The sequence below is a fragment of the Elephas maximus genome, chromosome 11 (assembly GCF_024166365.1).
Source record: "Elephas maximus indicus isolate mEleMax1 chromosome 11, mEleMax1 primary haplotype, whole genome shotgun sequence".
NCBI classification, from domain to species: Eukaryota; Metazoa; Chordata; class Mammalia; order Proboscidea; family Elephantidae; genus Elephas; species Elephas maximus.
Genome location: NC_064829.1, coordinates 27,416,506 through 27,433,121, shown reverse-complemented (window position 1 = coordinate 27,433,121; position 16,616 = coordinate 27,416,506). Strand labels below are relative to the sequence as shown.

General features: G+C 38.2%; 1 protein-coding gene across 6 annotated transcripts in view; it reads left to right on the top strand.

The window, feature by feature from the left end:
- The window catches only part of ESCO1 (establishment of sister chromatid cohesion N-acetyltransferase 1), a 119,908-nt gene that overhangs the window by 22,140 nt on the left and 81,152 nt on the right, over positions 1-16,616 (top strand). The window contains exon 2 of one of the 6 annotated variants that reach the window (XM_049901941.1): positions 4,865-4,952. The exons of 2 other annotated variants lie outside the window; for them this stretch is intronic. The gene's annotated coding sequence lies outside the window, so the exon portion shown is untranslated. Of the gene's footprint in view, positions 1-4,864; positions 6,285-14,071; positions 14,420-16,616 lie in introns of those variants that run through there. 3 more of the 6 variants (XM_049901940.1, XR_007519381.1, XM_049901938.1) reach the window with 3 other exon arrangements.

The window sequence follows — 16,616 nt, the reverse complement described above, 5'->3', positions numbered from 1 at the left end:
GAGCGTGCCAATTAGCCAACTTATAGTTTAAGCTAAAGCACACAGCATTTTTGACACTCTTAAGGAATATGCAGGTGAGGAGTGCAATGAAACATTCACTGCCAGCCATGGCTGGTTTTTGAGATTCCAGAGATGATTCACTACCACAGCACACACTTAAAGGTGAAGCTGTTAGTGCTGATGAAGAAGCTGCAAAACTCCTTTTAAATGAGTTTCACAAAATTATCTCGAAAGGGAACTGTCTGCCTGAACAAATATTTAATGTGGACAAGATCGAATTATACTGGACAAAAATGCCAGAGTGGACCTACATTCATAAAGGGGCCAAACCAATGCCTGATTTAAGGCATTGACCTTTTTATTAGGTGGAAATGTTGCCAGATTCCAGCTAAAGCCATTTATGTTTAATAAAGCAGATAATACACGTGCATTCAAGAAACTAACCAAGCACTTATTGTTGTTAGGTGCTGTTGAGTTGAGTTGGTGTGATTTTTCTGAGGAAATAACATTTATACATCTGGTGTGACCTTTTTTTTTAAAGCATTTAATTTTTTAATGTGAAAATGCTTCTACTTACTAGGTGTTGGTGTTACCATTTTGTGAGGAGAAAAACTTATTTAGTGATAACTTACATTTAAAAACTGATCAATACCATATCAAATTTAATACCCAGCTCCTGAAAGAGAACTGTCTCCTACCCTACAGCCCTTATGAATTTTTTTTTTATGCTGAACTAAAAAAAATTATTGTGGTAAAATATATGTAACATAAAATTTGTCATATTAACCATTAAGTGAACAATTCAGTGACATTAGTTACATTTACAGTGTTGTGCAGCCATCACCACTATCCATTTTCGAAACTTTTTCATCACTCCGGACAGGAACTGTGTACTTATTAAGCAATAACTCCCATTCCTCCTCCTCCCCCAAACACTTGGTTACCACTAATCTACTTTTTAATTAAATTTTTTGTTGTTGAGAATATACACTGCAAAACTTTCACCAATTCAACTCTTTCTCCATGTACAATTCAGTGATATTGATTATATTCTTTGAGTTGTGTGCCCATTCTCACCCTCCTTCTCTGAGTTGTTCCTCTTCCATTAACATAAACTCACAACTCCTTAAGGTTCCTAACTAATCTTTTGAGTTGCTGTTCCCGTATAGATAGTTCTTAAAAGAGTCTAATTAATGCTCAATGCAGGCATCCACTGATCTACTTTTATCTCTGTGCATTTGCCCATTCCAGATATTTCATTAAGGGGGATCATACAGTCTTTGTCTTTTGTGTCTGACCTTTATATTTATGTTATTAAGTAGGATTAATTTATTTGTACATAGTTTTTCTTATGTAGAGCCAGAAGTAGAATAGCAGGTTGTCGTAGTTATTCTTAGCTTTAGTATCCTTGTCTGAAAACAACGTATTGGCTCTAATTTTCATACAGCATGCTGTTAATAAAGTCAGCATTGCTTTATTATAGAATTTGGTTTTAGTTTGAATTTAATCTTACAGATTCAACAAAATCCCCGCTGGCTTTTTTTGCAGAAATTGACAAGTGGATCCTAAAATTCATATAGAAATGCAAAGAAACGGAATAGCCAAAACAATCTTGAGAAAGAAGAATGTTGGGAGTACTCACACTTCCTGATTTAAATTTTACTACAAAGCTACAGTAATCAAGTCAGTGTGGTACTGGAATCATATAGATCAATGCACTAGAATTGAGAGCCCAGAAATTAACCTACAGATGTATGGGCAATTGATTTTTGACAAGGATGCCAGAATAATAGTCTTCTCAACAAATGGTACTGGAACAACTGGGCATCTGCATACAAAAGAATGAAGTTGGATTCCCCTACCTCACACCATATAAAGAAGATTAACTAATGCATCAAAGACCTAAGCGTAAGAAAAAATAAATTGGACTTCATCAAAATTAAAAGCTGTTACACATCAAAGGACTCTATCAAGACAGTGAAAAGACAACCCATACAATGAAATATTTGCAAAGCACATATTGGATAAGGCCCTAGTGTCCAGAATATACAAAAGCTCTTGTAACTCTAACAAAAACACAAAACCCAATTTAAAAATGGAGGGAAAGAACTTGAATAGACATTTCCCCAAAACAAGATATACAAATGGCTAGTAAACATATGAAAAGATGCTCAACCATCAGTAGTCATTAGGGAAATGCAAATCAAAACCACAATGAGATCCACTTCACACCCACAAGGATGGCTGAAATAAAAAAAGACATGTTGATACGTTGACTGGGATGTGGAGAAATTGGAACTCTCATATGTTGCTAGTGGTAATGTAAAATGGTGCAGCCTATTTGGAAAATAGCTTGGCATTCTCTCGAACAGTTAAACGTAGAGGTACCATAACCCATTGTCGTCGAGTTGATTCCGACTCATAGCGACCTTATAGGTTGCTATATGGATCAGCAATGTTATTCCTAGGTATATGCTCTAGAGAATCGATAACATATGTTCACATATCAATTTGTACGGTAATGTTCATAGCAGCATTATTTATAATAGCCAAAAGTAAAAACAACCCAAATGTCCATCAACTGATGAATGGACAAAGAAAATGCAGTATATTCAGTGAATGGAATATTATTTAGCCATAATAAGGAACGTAGTACTAACACACGCTACAACATATTTGAACCTTGAAAACATGTTAAGTGAAAGAAGCCAGACACAGAAGGCCACATGTTACATGATTTCATTTATATGAAATAACTGGACTTTCCACATTCATAGAGACAGAAAGTAGATTAAACTGGAAGAAGAGAAAAAGGAGAGTGACTAGTAATGTGTATGGGGTTTCAGTTTAGGGTTATCAAAATATTCTGGAATTAGATAGTAATGATTGTTGCACAACTCTGTGAATATGCTAAAAACTGCTGAATTGTATACCATAAAGAGGCGAATTTTAGGGTATGACAATTACATCTGACTAAAACATGGTTAAAAAATTATTTTAAACTTGAAATATATCAGATATATAATGTCAATAATTAAAATTTGAGTATAAGCACTGTGAGAAATTGGGTGCACTCTTAAATTCTAGGATACTTTATAACCTGTGTTTTGTAAAATATCTTTCCATTGTGAAATATAAATTATTGGGGGTTTTCTGTAGTGTTCATCTTCTGTAAAGTTCCATTGTTTTTACCCTAAAATTAATTTTATTAGGATTATATTAATCAGCTCTTGTATGTTGGGAGAGTTTTGTCAAGTTGTCAATATGTTATAGAATGCATTTGGATCCTCGTTTGAAAGACTTTATTTAATAGAAAGGGGGAGGGGTTGTTAAATTCTATTATAATGTCAGATTTGTGAGGTAGGGTAAACTAAAATAAAGTGATCCTTAGTATACTTGAACAGCCTGTTAACTACTGTAGATATGTGTATCAATTTACTTCTTTTCTAGGGTAGGTCCTAACTGCCAAACCATTGGTGTTAAATTGTACTAAAATGTTTAGTAATTAGAAGTAACATAAGTAAAGATACTCATCTTTAAAAAATTAGAATTCTTACTGTTAAAGTAATATTGAAAATTAAATGAATATTCTGTATATTTTCCAAGTTACTGTACGTCTGAGGTTGGTCTTTAGTAAATACCTTAGATGTAGTATAGTACTGCTGTAACAGAAATACTACAAGTGGGTGGCTTTAACAAACAAATTTATTTTCTCATAGTTTAGAAGGTTAGAAGTCTGAACTCAGGGCACTGGCTATAGGGGAAAGCTTTCCCTCTCTGTCGGTTCTGGAGGAAGGTTATTGTCTCTTTTCAGCTTCTTTTCCTTGGTTCCTTGGCAATCTTCACGTGGCATGTATCTTCCCCTCCTTATGAACTCCCTTCTCTGTGCCTAATCTGCTCTTTTCATATTTCAAAGGCGATTGGTTTAAGGTATGCCTTACATGACGACCTCATTAACATAGCAAAGAATGCCCTATTCCCAAATGGGATTACATTCATCAGTATGGGGGTTTACCATTTACGACGCAAATTTTTGAGAGTGCAGTTCAATCTATAACAGTACATTTGGGGCTCCCCAGGAAAGAAACATTGACTGTATTATCTGTCAGGTAAGTATTATTTAATAAGAAACTGCGCTAAAACTCAGTCAGTGGCTTAAGGCCGCAATTAATTATTCTTGCTTACAAATCTGTAGAGCAGCTGTGGGTCAGCTGGTCTAGGTTAGGTTTAGCTGGGCAGCTCTGTTTTAGGCTATAGGTGTGGCTGGGCTTTGCTTCTCTTTGTAAGTTGGATTTCATTTCAGCTTTGTCTCAGTTCTGTGTGTGTTTATTCCGGGACCTAGACTGAAGGGACAGCAACCATCTGGAGAAACTCTGCTCATGGTGATGGCAGAGGTACAAGAGGGCAAGCCCAACCATTAGAGTCATATCCAACCTCTGTTTGCATTATTTCTGCTAACATCCCATTGGCCAAACCAAGTCAGATGACCAGCGCTGTGGGGGCAGGGGAATACACTGCCCACTCTGAGGCCAAAGTAAGGCATGTGGCCAAGCCCAACATCAGCCAGGAAGGAACGTATACTTCTGCTATGGAGGTAGGGGTTGGGGTAGGAGGTAGTGATTGTTTCTGAATTAAAAGTGGATCTATACGGTCTAAGAGTGACTGACATGTTGACCACATTGCAGTTATGTAATATTTTGCATGTAAGAGTGAAAAATCATTACTAAGCTGTTATTTACTTAGTCTAGCTTAGTTTAAGCTATCTTAATATTATCAGTTAATAGAAAATTAATACTATTTTTGTATCCCCATGTTTTATTCGGTGGATGGTTTTATTTTACCTGTACAATTTTTTTTTTTTAAGATTCTTTTCTAGATATGCAGAAAGAAACTTCATTATAAGTATCTTCAACTTAAAGAACAAGGTGATACATGGTCTCCATTTCAGTAAGGTAAGTGGGAAGTGGCTTATGCTTTTATAATTTAGTGTGCCTTCCAAGATGTTTATTCAGTGTGCCAAATATGCTTTACATTTTCAGAGAAATGTAACTTAAATTTTTGGTTATTATGTCTACATAATAAAACATTTAAGTGGATATATTGTGAAAAGTAAGCTTTCTTCAGCCAGTAAGAGAAATGAAGTCTTGATTCATGCTACTACGGTATGGATGGAGTTTGAAGACATTATACTGAGTGAAATAAGTCAATCATGAAAGGACAAATATTGTATGACCTCATTTATATAAAAAGACAAGAAGCAAGTGTATAGCGACCAAAGTTTATTAGTGGTTACCAGAGGTGGGAGGGGTGCTTATGGAGTACTGAGTTTTGGTTTACTGTGGTGGAAAAATCACACTGATTAATAGTAAGGTTGCACAGCTGATTATTATAATTGCTGTCAACAAGTTGTATACCTGTAAAACATTGAATTGACAAAAGTTGTGTGATAAATACTGTCATGGATTGAATTGTGTCCCTCAAAAATATGTGTCAACTTGGTTAGGCCAGGATTCCCAGTATTATGTGGTTGTCTTCCATTTTGTGATCTAATTGTCCTGTGTGTTGTAAGTCCTAATCTTGGCCTGTGATTAATGAGACAAGATTAGGTTATGTTTAGGAGGATTAGGGTGGGAGGCAAACCCTTACTCAGGTCATAGCCGTGATCCTGTGTAAGGGGAATTTCTCTGGGGTGTGGCCTGCATCACCTTTTAAGAGATAAAAGGAGAGAGAAGCTGGCAGAGAGAGAGGGCCCTCCTACCACCAAGAAAGAACTGGGAGTGGAGTGTGTCCTTTGAACCTGGGGTCCCTGTGCTGAGCAACTCCTAGACACTGGGAAAATTTGATGATGAGGACCTTTCCCCAGAGCTGACGGAGAGTGAAAACCTTCCCCTGGAACTAATGCCCTGAATTCGGATTTCTAGTCTCCTAGATTGTGAGAGAATAAATTTGTTTGTTAAAGCCATCCACTTCTGATATTTTTGTTATAGCAGCACTGGATAAGTAAGAGAGATATAGTTACAGCAATGATCAAATTAAAAAAAAAAAAGGAGCTGCTGAGGTTGCTTATGTATAACCAAATACCTCATGGGATTTGGTTTCTTGGTTTGGAGGTTTACTATCACGGCTTTATGGCTCATCCCAGTTATTTGGCCTAATGTTTTTAGTGCTTCTCTTCTACCTTTTAGTTTGTTGCATAGTACCTGGGATCTTAAAAGCTTGCAAGAGGCCATCCATGGCACAACAGTTGGTCTCTATTCACCTGGAGCAACAGAGGAAGAAGGAGGGTAAGGAATAGGAAGAGGAATTGGATGTGTGGCTAATTGCCTCCGTGAACAACTACCTTCTCTGCCGTGAGACCATAAGAACTGGATGGTGCCCTGCTACCATTTCTGAACATTTCTGTCAAAGATTCCATGGAAGAATCTTGATCAAAAGGGGGAAATGCAGAACAGAATTTTAGATTCTCATGGACTCTAGACTTTCTGTAGCCATGGAAAGTGGATGAGCCCCTGAAATTATTGCCATGAGATAATCATTAAACCTTAAAACCAAACATATCTCCTGAAATCTTCTTAAAACCAAACAATAGTTTAGCTTAACTAGTAAAGAATGTCCTCCTTGAGCATTACGCTCTTTTAAGATCTGTCTATATGGAATCAAATTGACAACAGCTTGAAAGATTAGATAGGAAACTTAGGGGGCATTTAGTTTGTGTTAATGGGGGAGGAACAACTCAGAAAAGGAGGGTAAGAATGGTTGCACAACCCGAAGAGTGTAATCAGTGTCACTAAATGGTACATGTAGAAACTGTTTAATTGCTGTGTGTTTTGCTGTGTATATTCTCAACACAACAGCAAAAAATAAATAATTAAAAAAAAGCTTTCCTTACACTACTGACACTTGGTTCCCTATTTCTCTTTCCCAGAAATCGTTGGTATTACTAGTTTCATTTGTATCCTTTCAAGCCTATTCTGTGCATAAGCAATCATGTTTCTCTACATTTTCTACCTCCCATCATCCTTCTTTTCTCTTCTTGCATAAAGGGAAGCATACTGTACACCCTGATCTGCAGCTGTTTTTTTTGTTTTTTGGTGTAACAGCTCTTCTTGTCCATAGATCTTTGTCAATTACATGTACCTCAATTTTTTTTTCCCCCAGTAATGTTGTGTTTTCGGTGAAGGTTATGCAGCCAATTAGGTTCCCATTTGACAATTTCTACACAAATTGCTCAGTGACATTAGTCATACTTTCCACAACGTGTTAGGATTCTTTTTAATTGAATTATGGGTGTTCCGTTTCCAGTACTAGAGTTTCCCTGTCCCCTTGTCTTCTCTTCTTTGCTTTAGAGTAATTATTGACTTTTTGGTCTCATATAGTTGGTTTTTTAATGAAACACCGTACTCACGGATAATATCCTTTATTTTGTATGCCAGTCTGTTAATTTTGTTAAAAGGTGACCTTAGGGGACATTTTCATTTAAAGAGTATCTCAAGGCAGAAGTCTCAGGGGAGTCTTCTAGTCTCATCTGGTCCAGTAAGTCTAGACTTTTTTTTTTTTTTTTTAATCTTATTGTGTTTTAGGTGAAAGTTTACAGTGCTAATTAGTTTCTCATTCAAAAATTTATATACAAATTGTTTTGTGACATTGGTTGCAATCCCCGCGATGTGTCATCACTCTTCCCCTTTCCCTTTCCCTTTCCACCCTGGGTTCTCTGTGTCCATTTGCCCAGTTTTCCTGTCCCTTCCTGCCTTGCCTGGGTCTTTGGGCAGGTGTTACCCATTTGGTCTCATATACTTGGTTGAACTAAGAAGCACATCCCTCTTGTGTGTTACTGTTTGCTTTATAGGCCTGTCTAACCTTTGACTGAAAAGCAGACTTCAGGTGTGGCTTCAGTTCTGAGTTAGCAGGATGTCCGGGGGCCGTAGACAGGAGTTCCATCAGTCTCTTCAGACCAGTAAGTCTGGTCTTTTTTTTATGAATTTGCATTTTGTTCTACATTTTTCTTCTGCCCTGCCTGGGACCCTCTATTGTGATCCCTGCCAGAGCTGACTGTAGTGTAGCTGGACATCACCTAGTTCTTCTGGGCTCACACTGATTGAGGCTGTGATTCATATGATGGGACCAATAGATGTATCTTAGATGGCCAACAGCAAGCTTTTAAGACCCAAGACGCTACATGCCAAAGTAGGGTGTAGAACCGTGGTCCCTAGCCCTCAGCCCGAATAACTCAGTCCCTGAAGGTGTTTGGATGTTTCTAGGAAGTGTCTATGACCTTGCCTTGGCCACATTGTGCTGTGTGCTGACATCTCCTGTATTGTGTGTTGTCTTTCCCTTCACCAGAGCTAACACTTCTCTGCGGTCTAGTTAGTGATTTCTCCTCCCTACTCCTCCCTTCCCTCGTAACCATCGAAGATCGTTTTTTCCTGGGTTTACACCTTTTCTACGGTTTTTGTAGTAGTGATCTCATACAATATTTGTCCTTTTGTCTTTGACTTATTTCACTTAGCATAATGCCCTCCATATTCATCTGTGTTGTGAGGTGTTTCATGGATTCATCATTGTTCATTATAGTTGCGTAGGTTTTAGTATCCTGTTGTGTGTGTGTACCATAATTTGTTTATCCATTTACCTCTTGATGGGCACTTAGGTCGTTTTCATCTTTTTGCTATTGTGAATAATGCTGTAATGAACATGGGTATGCACATGTCTATTCATGTGACAGCCGTTATTTCTCTAGGATATATTCCTAGGAGTGGGATTGCTGGATTGTATGGTATTTCTATTTCTAGCTTTTTAAGGAGGCACCATATTGTTTTCTGCAGTGGTTGTATCATTTTATATTCCCATCAGCAGTGCCTAAGAGTTCTAAACTCCCCACAACCTCTGTAATATTTGTTATTTTCTGATTTGTTGATTAGTGCCAGTAATGTCAGGGTGAGATGGTATCTCATTGTAGCTTTGATTTGAATTTGTTTAATGGCTAGCGATCGAGAGCGTCTTTACATGTGTCTTTTAGCTGCCTCAGTGTCTTCTTTGGTGTTGTGTCTGTTCATTTCCTTTTCTCATTTTTTAATTGGATTATTTGTCATTTTGTTGTTGAGGTGTTGAAGTATTCTATAGATTTTAAAGATTAGACCCTTGTTGGAGATATTGTAGCCAATTTTTTTTTCCCAGTCTGTAGGTTTTCTTTTTACCTTTTTGATGAAGTCTTTTGATGGGCATAAGTGTTTAATTTTTTAGGAACTCCCAGTTATCTAGTTTATCTTCTGGTGTTTGTGCATTGGTAGTTATTTCTGTTGTAGGTAGGTTTCTATTGTATTTTTGTCATGTATTAATGCCCCTAGTGTTGTTCCCATTTTTTTTCCCCATTACTTTATCATTTTAGGTTTATATTTAGGTGTTTGATCCATTTCGAGTAAGTTTTTGTCTGTGGTGTGAGATGTGGGCCTTGTTTCTTTCTTTTTTTTTTTTTTAACAGAGGGACATCGAATTTTGCCAGCACTATTTGTTTAAAAGACTGTCTTTTCGCCATTTAATGCACTTCAGTCCTTTGTCAAAGATCAGCTGACCTTAGGTGGATGGATTTATGTCTGGGTTCTCAGTTCTTTTCCATCGATCTATGTGTCTGTCATTGCACCAGTACCAGGCTGTTTTGAATGCTGTGGCTATATAGTAGGTTCTGAGATCAGGTAGTGTGAGGTCTCCTACTTTGTTCTTTTTCGTCAATAATGCTTTGCTTTTTGGGCCCTCTTACGTTTCCATATAAAGTTGATGATTAGTTTTTCCATCTTGTTGTTCAGAATTGGGTATTTAGGTTGGATTTGCATTGTATCTGTAGATTTCTTTGGGTGGGATTGACATTTTCACGATGTTGAGTCGTCCTTTCCATAGGCATGGTATGTTTTTCCATTTATGTAGGTCTCTCCGTTTCTTGCAATAGTGTTTTGTAGTTTTCTTTGTATATGTGTCTTATGTCCCTCTTTTCAATGTATTCCTAAGTATGTTATCTTTTTAGGGCTGTTATAAATGGTATCGTTTTCCTGATTTCTTTTTCGAAGTTCTCTTTGTGGGTGTATAGGGATCCAAGTGATTTTTGTATGTTGATCTTGTATCCTGCTACTCTGCTGAATCTATCAGTTCTAGTAGTTTTCTTGTGGAATTTTTCGAGTTCTCTATGTATAGGATCATATCATCTGTGAATAGGGATAGTTTTATTTTCTCTTTTCCAATTTGGTTGTCCTTTATTTCTTTTTCTTGCCTTATTGCTATAGCTGGGACTTCCAGCACAGTGTTAAATAGAAGTGGTAATAAAGGGCATCCTTGTCTTGTTCATGTTCTCAGGGAATGCTTTCAGCCTCTCTCCATTCAGAATGATGTTGGCTCTTGGTTTTATATACATACCCTTTATTATGTTGAGGAATTTCCCTTCTATTCCTATTTTATTGAGTTTTTTTTCAGGAATGGGTGTTGAATTTTATCAAATGCCTTTTTTGCATTGCTTGAGGTGATCATGTGATTCTTTTGTTTATGTGGTGGAATGGGTCGATTGGTTGTCTAATGTTGAACCATCCTTACATACCTTGTATGAATCCCACTTGGTTATGGTGTATTATTTTTATTTTTTAAATATGATGCTGAATTTGGCTAAAATTTTGTTGTGAATTTTTGCATCTGTATTCATGAGAATATTGATCTGTAGTTTTCTTTTTTTGTGGTAAAAAAAAAAAAAATTTTTTTTTTTTTTTGCCAGGCTTTGGTATCAGGGTTATGCTGGCTTCATAGAACGAGTCTGGGAGTATTCCATCCTTTTCTGTGCTCTGAAATGCCTTTAGTAGTAGTGGTGTTAATTCTTCTCTGAAAATTTGGTAGAGTTCTCCAGTGAAGCCGTGAGGGCCAGGGATTTTTTTTTTTTTTTGGAGTTCTTTAATTACCTTTTCAATCTCTTCTTTTGTTATGGCTTTATTTAGTTCTAGCTCTGTTTGTGTTAGTTAGGTACGTAGTGCGTTTCTAGAAATTCGTCCATTCCCTCTAGGTTTTCAAATTTGTTAAGTAAACTGTTATGGTCCTTTTAATTTCTGTTGGATCTGTTGTAATGTCTGCCATCTTGTTTCTTATTGGGTTATTTGCTTTCTCTTCTGTTTTTTCTTTTGTCACTTTGGCCAGTGGTTTGTTGATTTTGTTGGTCTTTTCACAGAACCAGGTTTTGGTTTTGCTGAGTATTTCTATTTTTCTTTTCTCTATTTCATTTATTTCTTCTCTGACCTTTATTATGTCCTTTCTTCTGGTGATTGTGGGCTTCTTTTGCTGCTCTCTATTTGTTCAAGTTGTAAGACTAACATTTTGATTTTGGTCTGTTCTTTTTTTTTTTTTTTAATTTTTATTGTGCTTTAAGTGAAAGTTTACATACCAAATCAGTCTGTCACACAAAAGCTTATATACACCTTGCTACATACTCCCAATTATTCTCCCCCTAATAAGACAACCTGCTCCCTCCCTCCACTCTCTCCTTTCATGTCCATTTTTCCAGCTTCTAACCTCCTCTACCCTCTCATCTCCCCTCCAGGCAGGAGATGCCAGCATAGTCTCAAGTGTCCACTTGATCCAAGAAGCTCACTCCTCACCAGCATCCCTCCCCAACCCATTGTCCAGTCCAATCCCTGTCTGAAGAGTTGGCTTTTAGAATGGTTCCTGTCCTGGGCCAACAGAAGGTCTGGGAGCCATGACCACTGGCGTCCTTCTAGTCTCAGTCAGACCATTAAGTCTGGTCTTTTTATGAGAATTTGGGATCTGCATCCCACTGCTTTCCTGCTCCCTCAGGGGTTTTCTGTTGCGGCCCCTGTCAAGGCAATCATCAGTTGTAGCCAGGCACCATCTAGCCCTTCTGGTCTCATGGCCTGTTCTTTTTTGACATGTGTGTTTATTATTGGCCTCTAGCACTGGCTTTGTTATGTCCCAAAGGTTTTGGTATGATGTGTTTTCATTATCATTTAATTCTAGGAATGTTTTTATCCCCTCTTTGATTTCTTCTATTACCCAGTTGTTTTTAAGCAATGTGTTACTTAGTTTCCATGTATTTGATTTTTTTTTACTTGGTCTTTTATTGATTTCTGCTTTCATGGTGGTGTAGTCAGAGAGCATGCTTTATATTAATTTGATGTTTCGGGTATTATTGAGGGTTGTTTTGTGGCCTAAAATGTGGTCTTCCCTGAAGAATGTTCCATGTCTGTTGGAAAAGAATGTATACTTTGCTTCTGCTGGGTACAGTGTTTTACACATGTCTAGGAGGTCAAGTTGGTTGATCTTGGCCTTTAGATCTTCTGTATGTTTGTTGTGTTTCTTTCTAGATACTCTGTCCTTTACTGAGATTGGTGTGTTGAAGTCTCCTACTACTATTGTGGAACTGTCTATTTCTGTTTTCAGTGGTGTTAGTTTGTGTTATGTATTTTGGAGTCCTGTCATTGGGTGTGTAGATATTTATTAAGGTTTTGCCTTCTTGATGTATTGTCCATTTAGTCATTATATAATGTCCTTCCTTGTCTTTTATGGTTAATTTTGTTTTAAAATCTGTTTTATTCGATATTAGTATTGTGACTCCTGCCTTTTTTTGTTTGTTTTACTTGACACATGTTTCCATCCTTTGCTTTTTAATATATTCATGTCTTTGTTGTCTAAGGTGTGCCTTTTGTAGACAGCATATTGATGAGCCATGTTTTTTATTCATTTACTATACCGTGTCTCTTTACAGACACATTTAAGCCGTTTACATTCATAGTGGTTATCTTTTTTTTTTTTATCAGGTAGGAGTTTATTGCTGTCATGTTGTTGTGCTTTTTTTGAGTTGCTAGTGTTTTCTTTTTCCTCTTTCTTGTGTGGAGTTCCTTTTGTTTTCTTACGTTATTACAGACTTCTTGTTCACTAAGACTGTATGTTTTTCTTCTTATTTATTTTGATGAGTAGTTTTGTTAACTTTCTTTGTGGTTACCTTGAAATTTAACCTTATGTTCTTAATTTTGAACCAGTTTTTTATTACCCGATATCACCTTGACTTCCTCTCCATTTGAAACTTCTATACCTGCACTGTTTATTCCATTTTATTGTTTTGATGTTGTTGTCATTTACCGATTGATGTCTCTGTTTTCCTGTTTTAAATCTTTTAGCTTTGTTTTATTACTGGGACTTATTTTCATAGATTAGTATCTGCTGATGCTGTCCTGTGTCCTAGACTCTGCTTGTTGTCTCATATTCTTGGTTCTCTAAATGAAGGAGTCCCTTTAAATTTTTTGTTACTCTGGTTTGGTTTTTACAAATTCCCTTGATTTCTTTTTGTCTGGAAATGTCCTAATTTTGCCATTGTATTTGAGAGTTTTGCAGGGTATATTATTCTGATCGGTAGTTTTTTTCTTTCAAGGTTTTATATATGTCATACTATTCCCTTCTTCCCTGTATAATTTCGGCCGAGTAAGCAGAGCTTAGTCTTACTATTTCGTCTTTGGTTTTTCTCAAGCTGCTCTCAGGATTCTTTCTTTTCTTTGGTTTTGGCAAGTGTCATTATGATGTCTTGGTGACTTTCTTCTTGAGTCTATCCTTTCTGGGGTTTATCGAGCTTTTTGGATAGCCAGCTTTTCAACTTTCATGATATGAAAGCAAATCTTCAACAGTCTTCTCTGTGTTTTCCATTTTCTCCTGCTGTCCTGGAACCATAGTCACGCACAGATATTTGCTCTTGATTGTGTTCCACATGATTCTTAGGTTTACGTCATTCTTTTCTCCGATTTTTCCTCAGTGTCACATCCATGAATTTGTCTTCAATCTTGCTGATTCTGTCTTCCATTGTTTCAAATTTGCCCCTAAAACCTTCTACTGAGTTGTCCATTTCTGGAATTTTGTTGTTTATCTTTTGGATTTCTAGTGCTGTTTTTGTGTGATTTCTCATTGTTTTCTTATTTTGACGTATTGTTACCGTATTATTTTCCTGTTGCTTTGTCTATGTTTTCCTTGATTTTGGTTATGCTTTTGTTAGTTTTATGTCTGTTTTCCATGATTTTGGCTGTTTTTTTCCTTTATTTTATCTGTATTTTCCTTGCTCTCTTTCCCATTCTCTTGGAGAGCCATAAATATTAGTCTTTTGAATTCCATATCAGGTAATTCCACTGCTTTTTCTTCTGCTGGAAGGTCATCTGATTCTTTATTTTGGTCATGCTGGAGCCATCTCGTACTGCTTTTTTATATGTTTTCATATTGTTTCCTGTCTCCAGGACATTAAGGTATTACTTTATTTATCGATTGATTGTATGTCTGTTTCGTCCTATTTCTTTGTTTTGTTTTGATAGGGCTAACAGATCAGGCATGCTTTGCTGCTTACTCACCTGTGAGCATGACAGCTGTCACCTCTTTGGATGGGCAGGCAGCAGCAGGCATGGTGAGCCCACTTTGCTTTACACTGGTTTGGTGAGGTGGCTAAGGGTGGATGGGCTGGGCACTCTCTCTGCTGATGTTGGTCCAGTGGTATGGGAGTGTTCACAGCCCTTCACCAAATCGGCAAAGGTGTCGTGCAGAGAGTGGTACAGGCTTGCTTCTCATTCAGCAACTGGTCGAGTGGCAGGAGGGGAAGGGTAACGTGAGCCTGGTGCAGTGGTGGGTCTGAGCACGGGGGATGCTCTAGCTGTAGTGGCTTGGCGAGAGCCTACAGGAAGTGTGACTTGGCGAGAGCCTGTGGAAGGGTGACTTGGCGTATGGGGCTAGGTGGGTAGGAGAAAGAAAAGAGAGAAGAAAAAATATCGAGTAGCCAGTGATTGGGGTGGGGGGTGAACTTGGAGGTGGTATGGTATACGGGACTAGGTGGGAAGTAGGAAAAAAAAGAAAGAAAAAATAAACTGCACAGTTGGGGCCAGTGGGTTGGGGTGGGCTGGCGTTCCAGTGGAACTCTATCCGTGGTGGCACAGCAAGGATTGGTGGGAAGCAGGGTTAAGTAGTGTATGGGGTTAGGTGGGAGGGAGAAAGAAAAGTAAGAAAGGAGAAAAGATGAAAAACATGGTGGCACAGCGTAGGCTGGCAAGTGGAGGTGGTTTGGACCCGGGGCTGGTGGGAAAGGAGGGTAGGTGACATACTGTCCTAGGTGGGAAGATGAAAGTAAAGAAAGAAAGAAATGGCAGTGTGGTGGGGCCCAATGGGAAAGATGGGGAGGTGCTGTTCAGGGCTAGGTGAGAGGGAGAAAGAAAAGGAAGAAAGAGAAACGAAAAAAAAAAAAAATGGATTCGTGGTGTGTGCCAGCAGGTGGGGGCGGGGTGGACCTGGAATGAAGGTGGGCTGGTGGCTCTCTAGTTGTGGTGGTGCGGTGGAATCCAGTGGGATGGGGTGGAGGTGCAAATGGGGCTAGGGTTGAAGGGAGAAAGAAAGGGAAGAAAAAGAAAAAACAGAATAGTGTGGTGGGAGCTCGTGGGTGAGAGCGGGTGGTACCTGGGGAGGTTGCGGGCCAGTGGCTCTCTACCCACAGTGGTGTGGCGTGGCCCATTAGGAAGAGGGGGAGGTGGTGTATGGGGTAGAAGGGGGAGGGGTTAGGTGAGTGTGTTTCTCTGGTTACCGGGTCACTATCTCCTGTTGGGAGCTCCGTGAAGTTGCCTTCCTATACTCCCTGTCCAGGGTTGTTGCTGGCTGTGCTCCAAGATATTGTCTCCGTACGATGTTAATTGGCAGGGGACCTCCATTCACTATGTCTCCTCTTTCTGTTTTCCTTCAGTTTCTTCTTCCTTTGGGTGTTTGATCTAGTTCTTTATGCCTTCATTTGATGTTTAGGGTTCCAGGATTGGCATTTGTATCTTTTACTTAGGTTTTCAGGTCTTTGCTGCAGAGGGATGGCATGGTGTCTTGGCCCCAACTCCAAGTCTGGACTTTTAAAGAATTTGAGTTCTGTTTTATGTTTTTCTCCCATTCTATCAGGATCCACCTGTTGTGGCCCTGATCAGAAACGGTTGGTAGCGGTAGCTGGCAACCATCTAGTTCTTCTGGTTATAGCTTTATTTTTTTGACAGCTTTATTAAAGCATAATTTATGTACAATAAACTACATCCTCTTAAATGTACAATTTGATAGGTTTTGACAGATGTCTACCTGTACCAGTGAAACCGTCACCACAGTCAAGATACAGAATTTTTTAGGCATTCCCCAAAGCCCATCTCTCCCTCCACCCATCGCCCTGGGCAATGACTGATCTGCTTTCTGTTACTGTAGATTAGTTGTCTTTTCTAGAATTAAAAAAAAATGGAATCATACAGTATATACTTGTGTTTTGTAACTTTTTTTTGCTCAATGTAATGATTTTGAGGCTTATCCATACGGTTCCATATGTTTGTAGTTTGTTTCTTTTGATTGCTGAATAGCCTTCCATTGTATTGATAATACCATTTTTTTTTTTCTATCTGTTCACCTGACTTTTGGGCTGTTCCCAGTTGAATATTGTGCGTAAAGCTGCTATGAAGATTTTGAATAGCAAATGTTTTCATTTCTCTTAGGTAGATACGTAGAGGTGGCATGACTAGGGTTCCTGTCTAAAAAATCTTTGCCTACCCTAGGTTCTCAAAGATTTTCATATTTGTTTCCTTGTAGAAGTTTTCTACTGT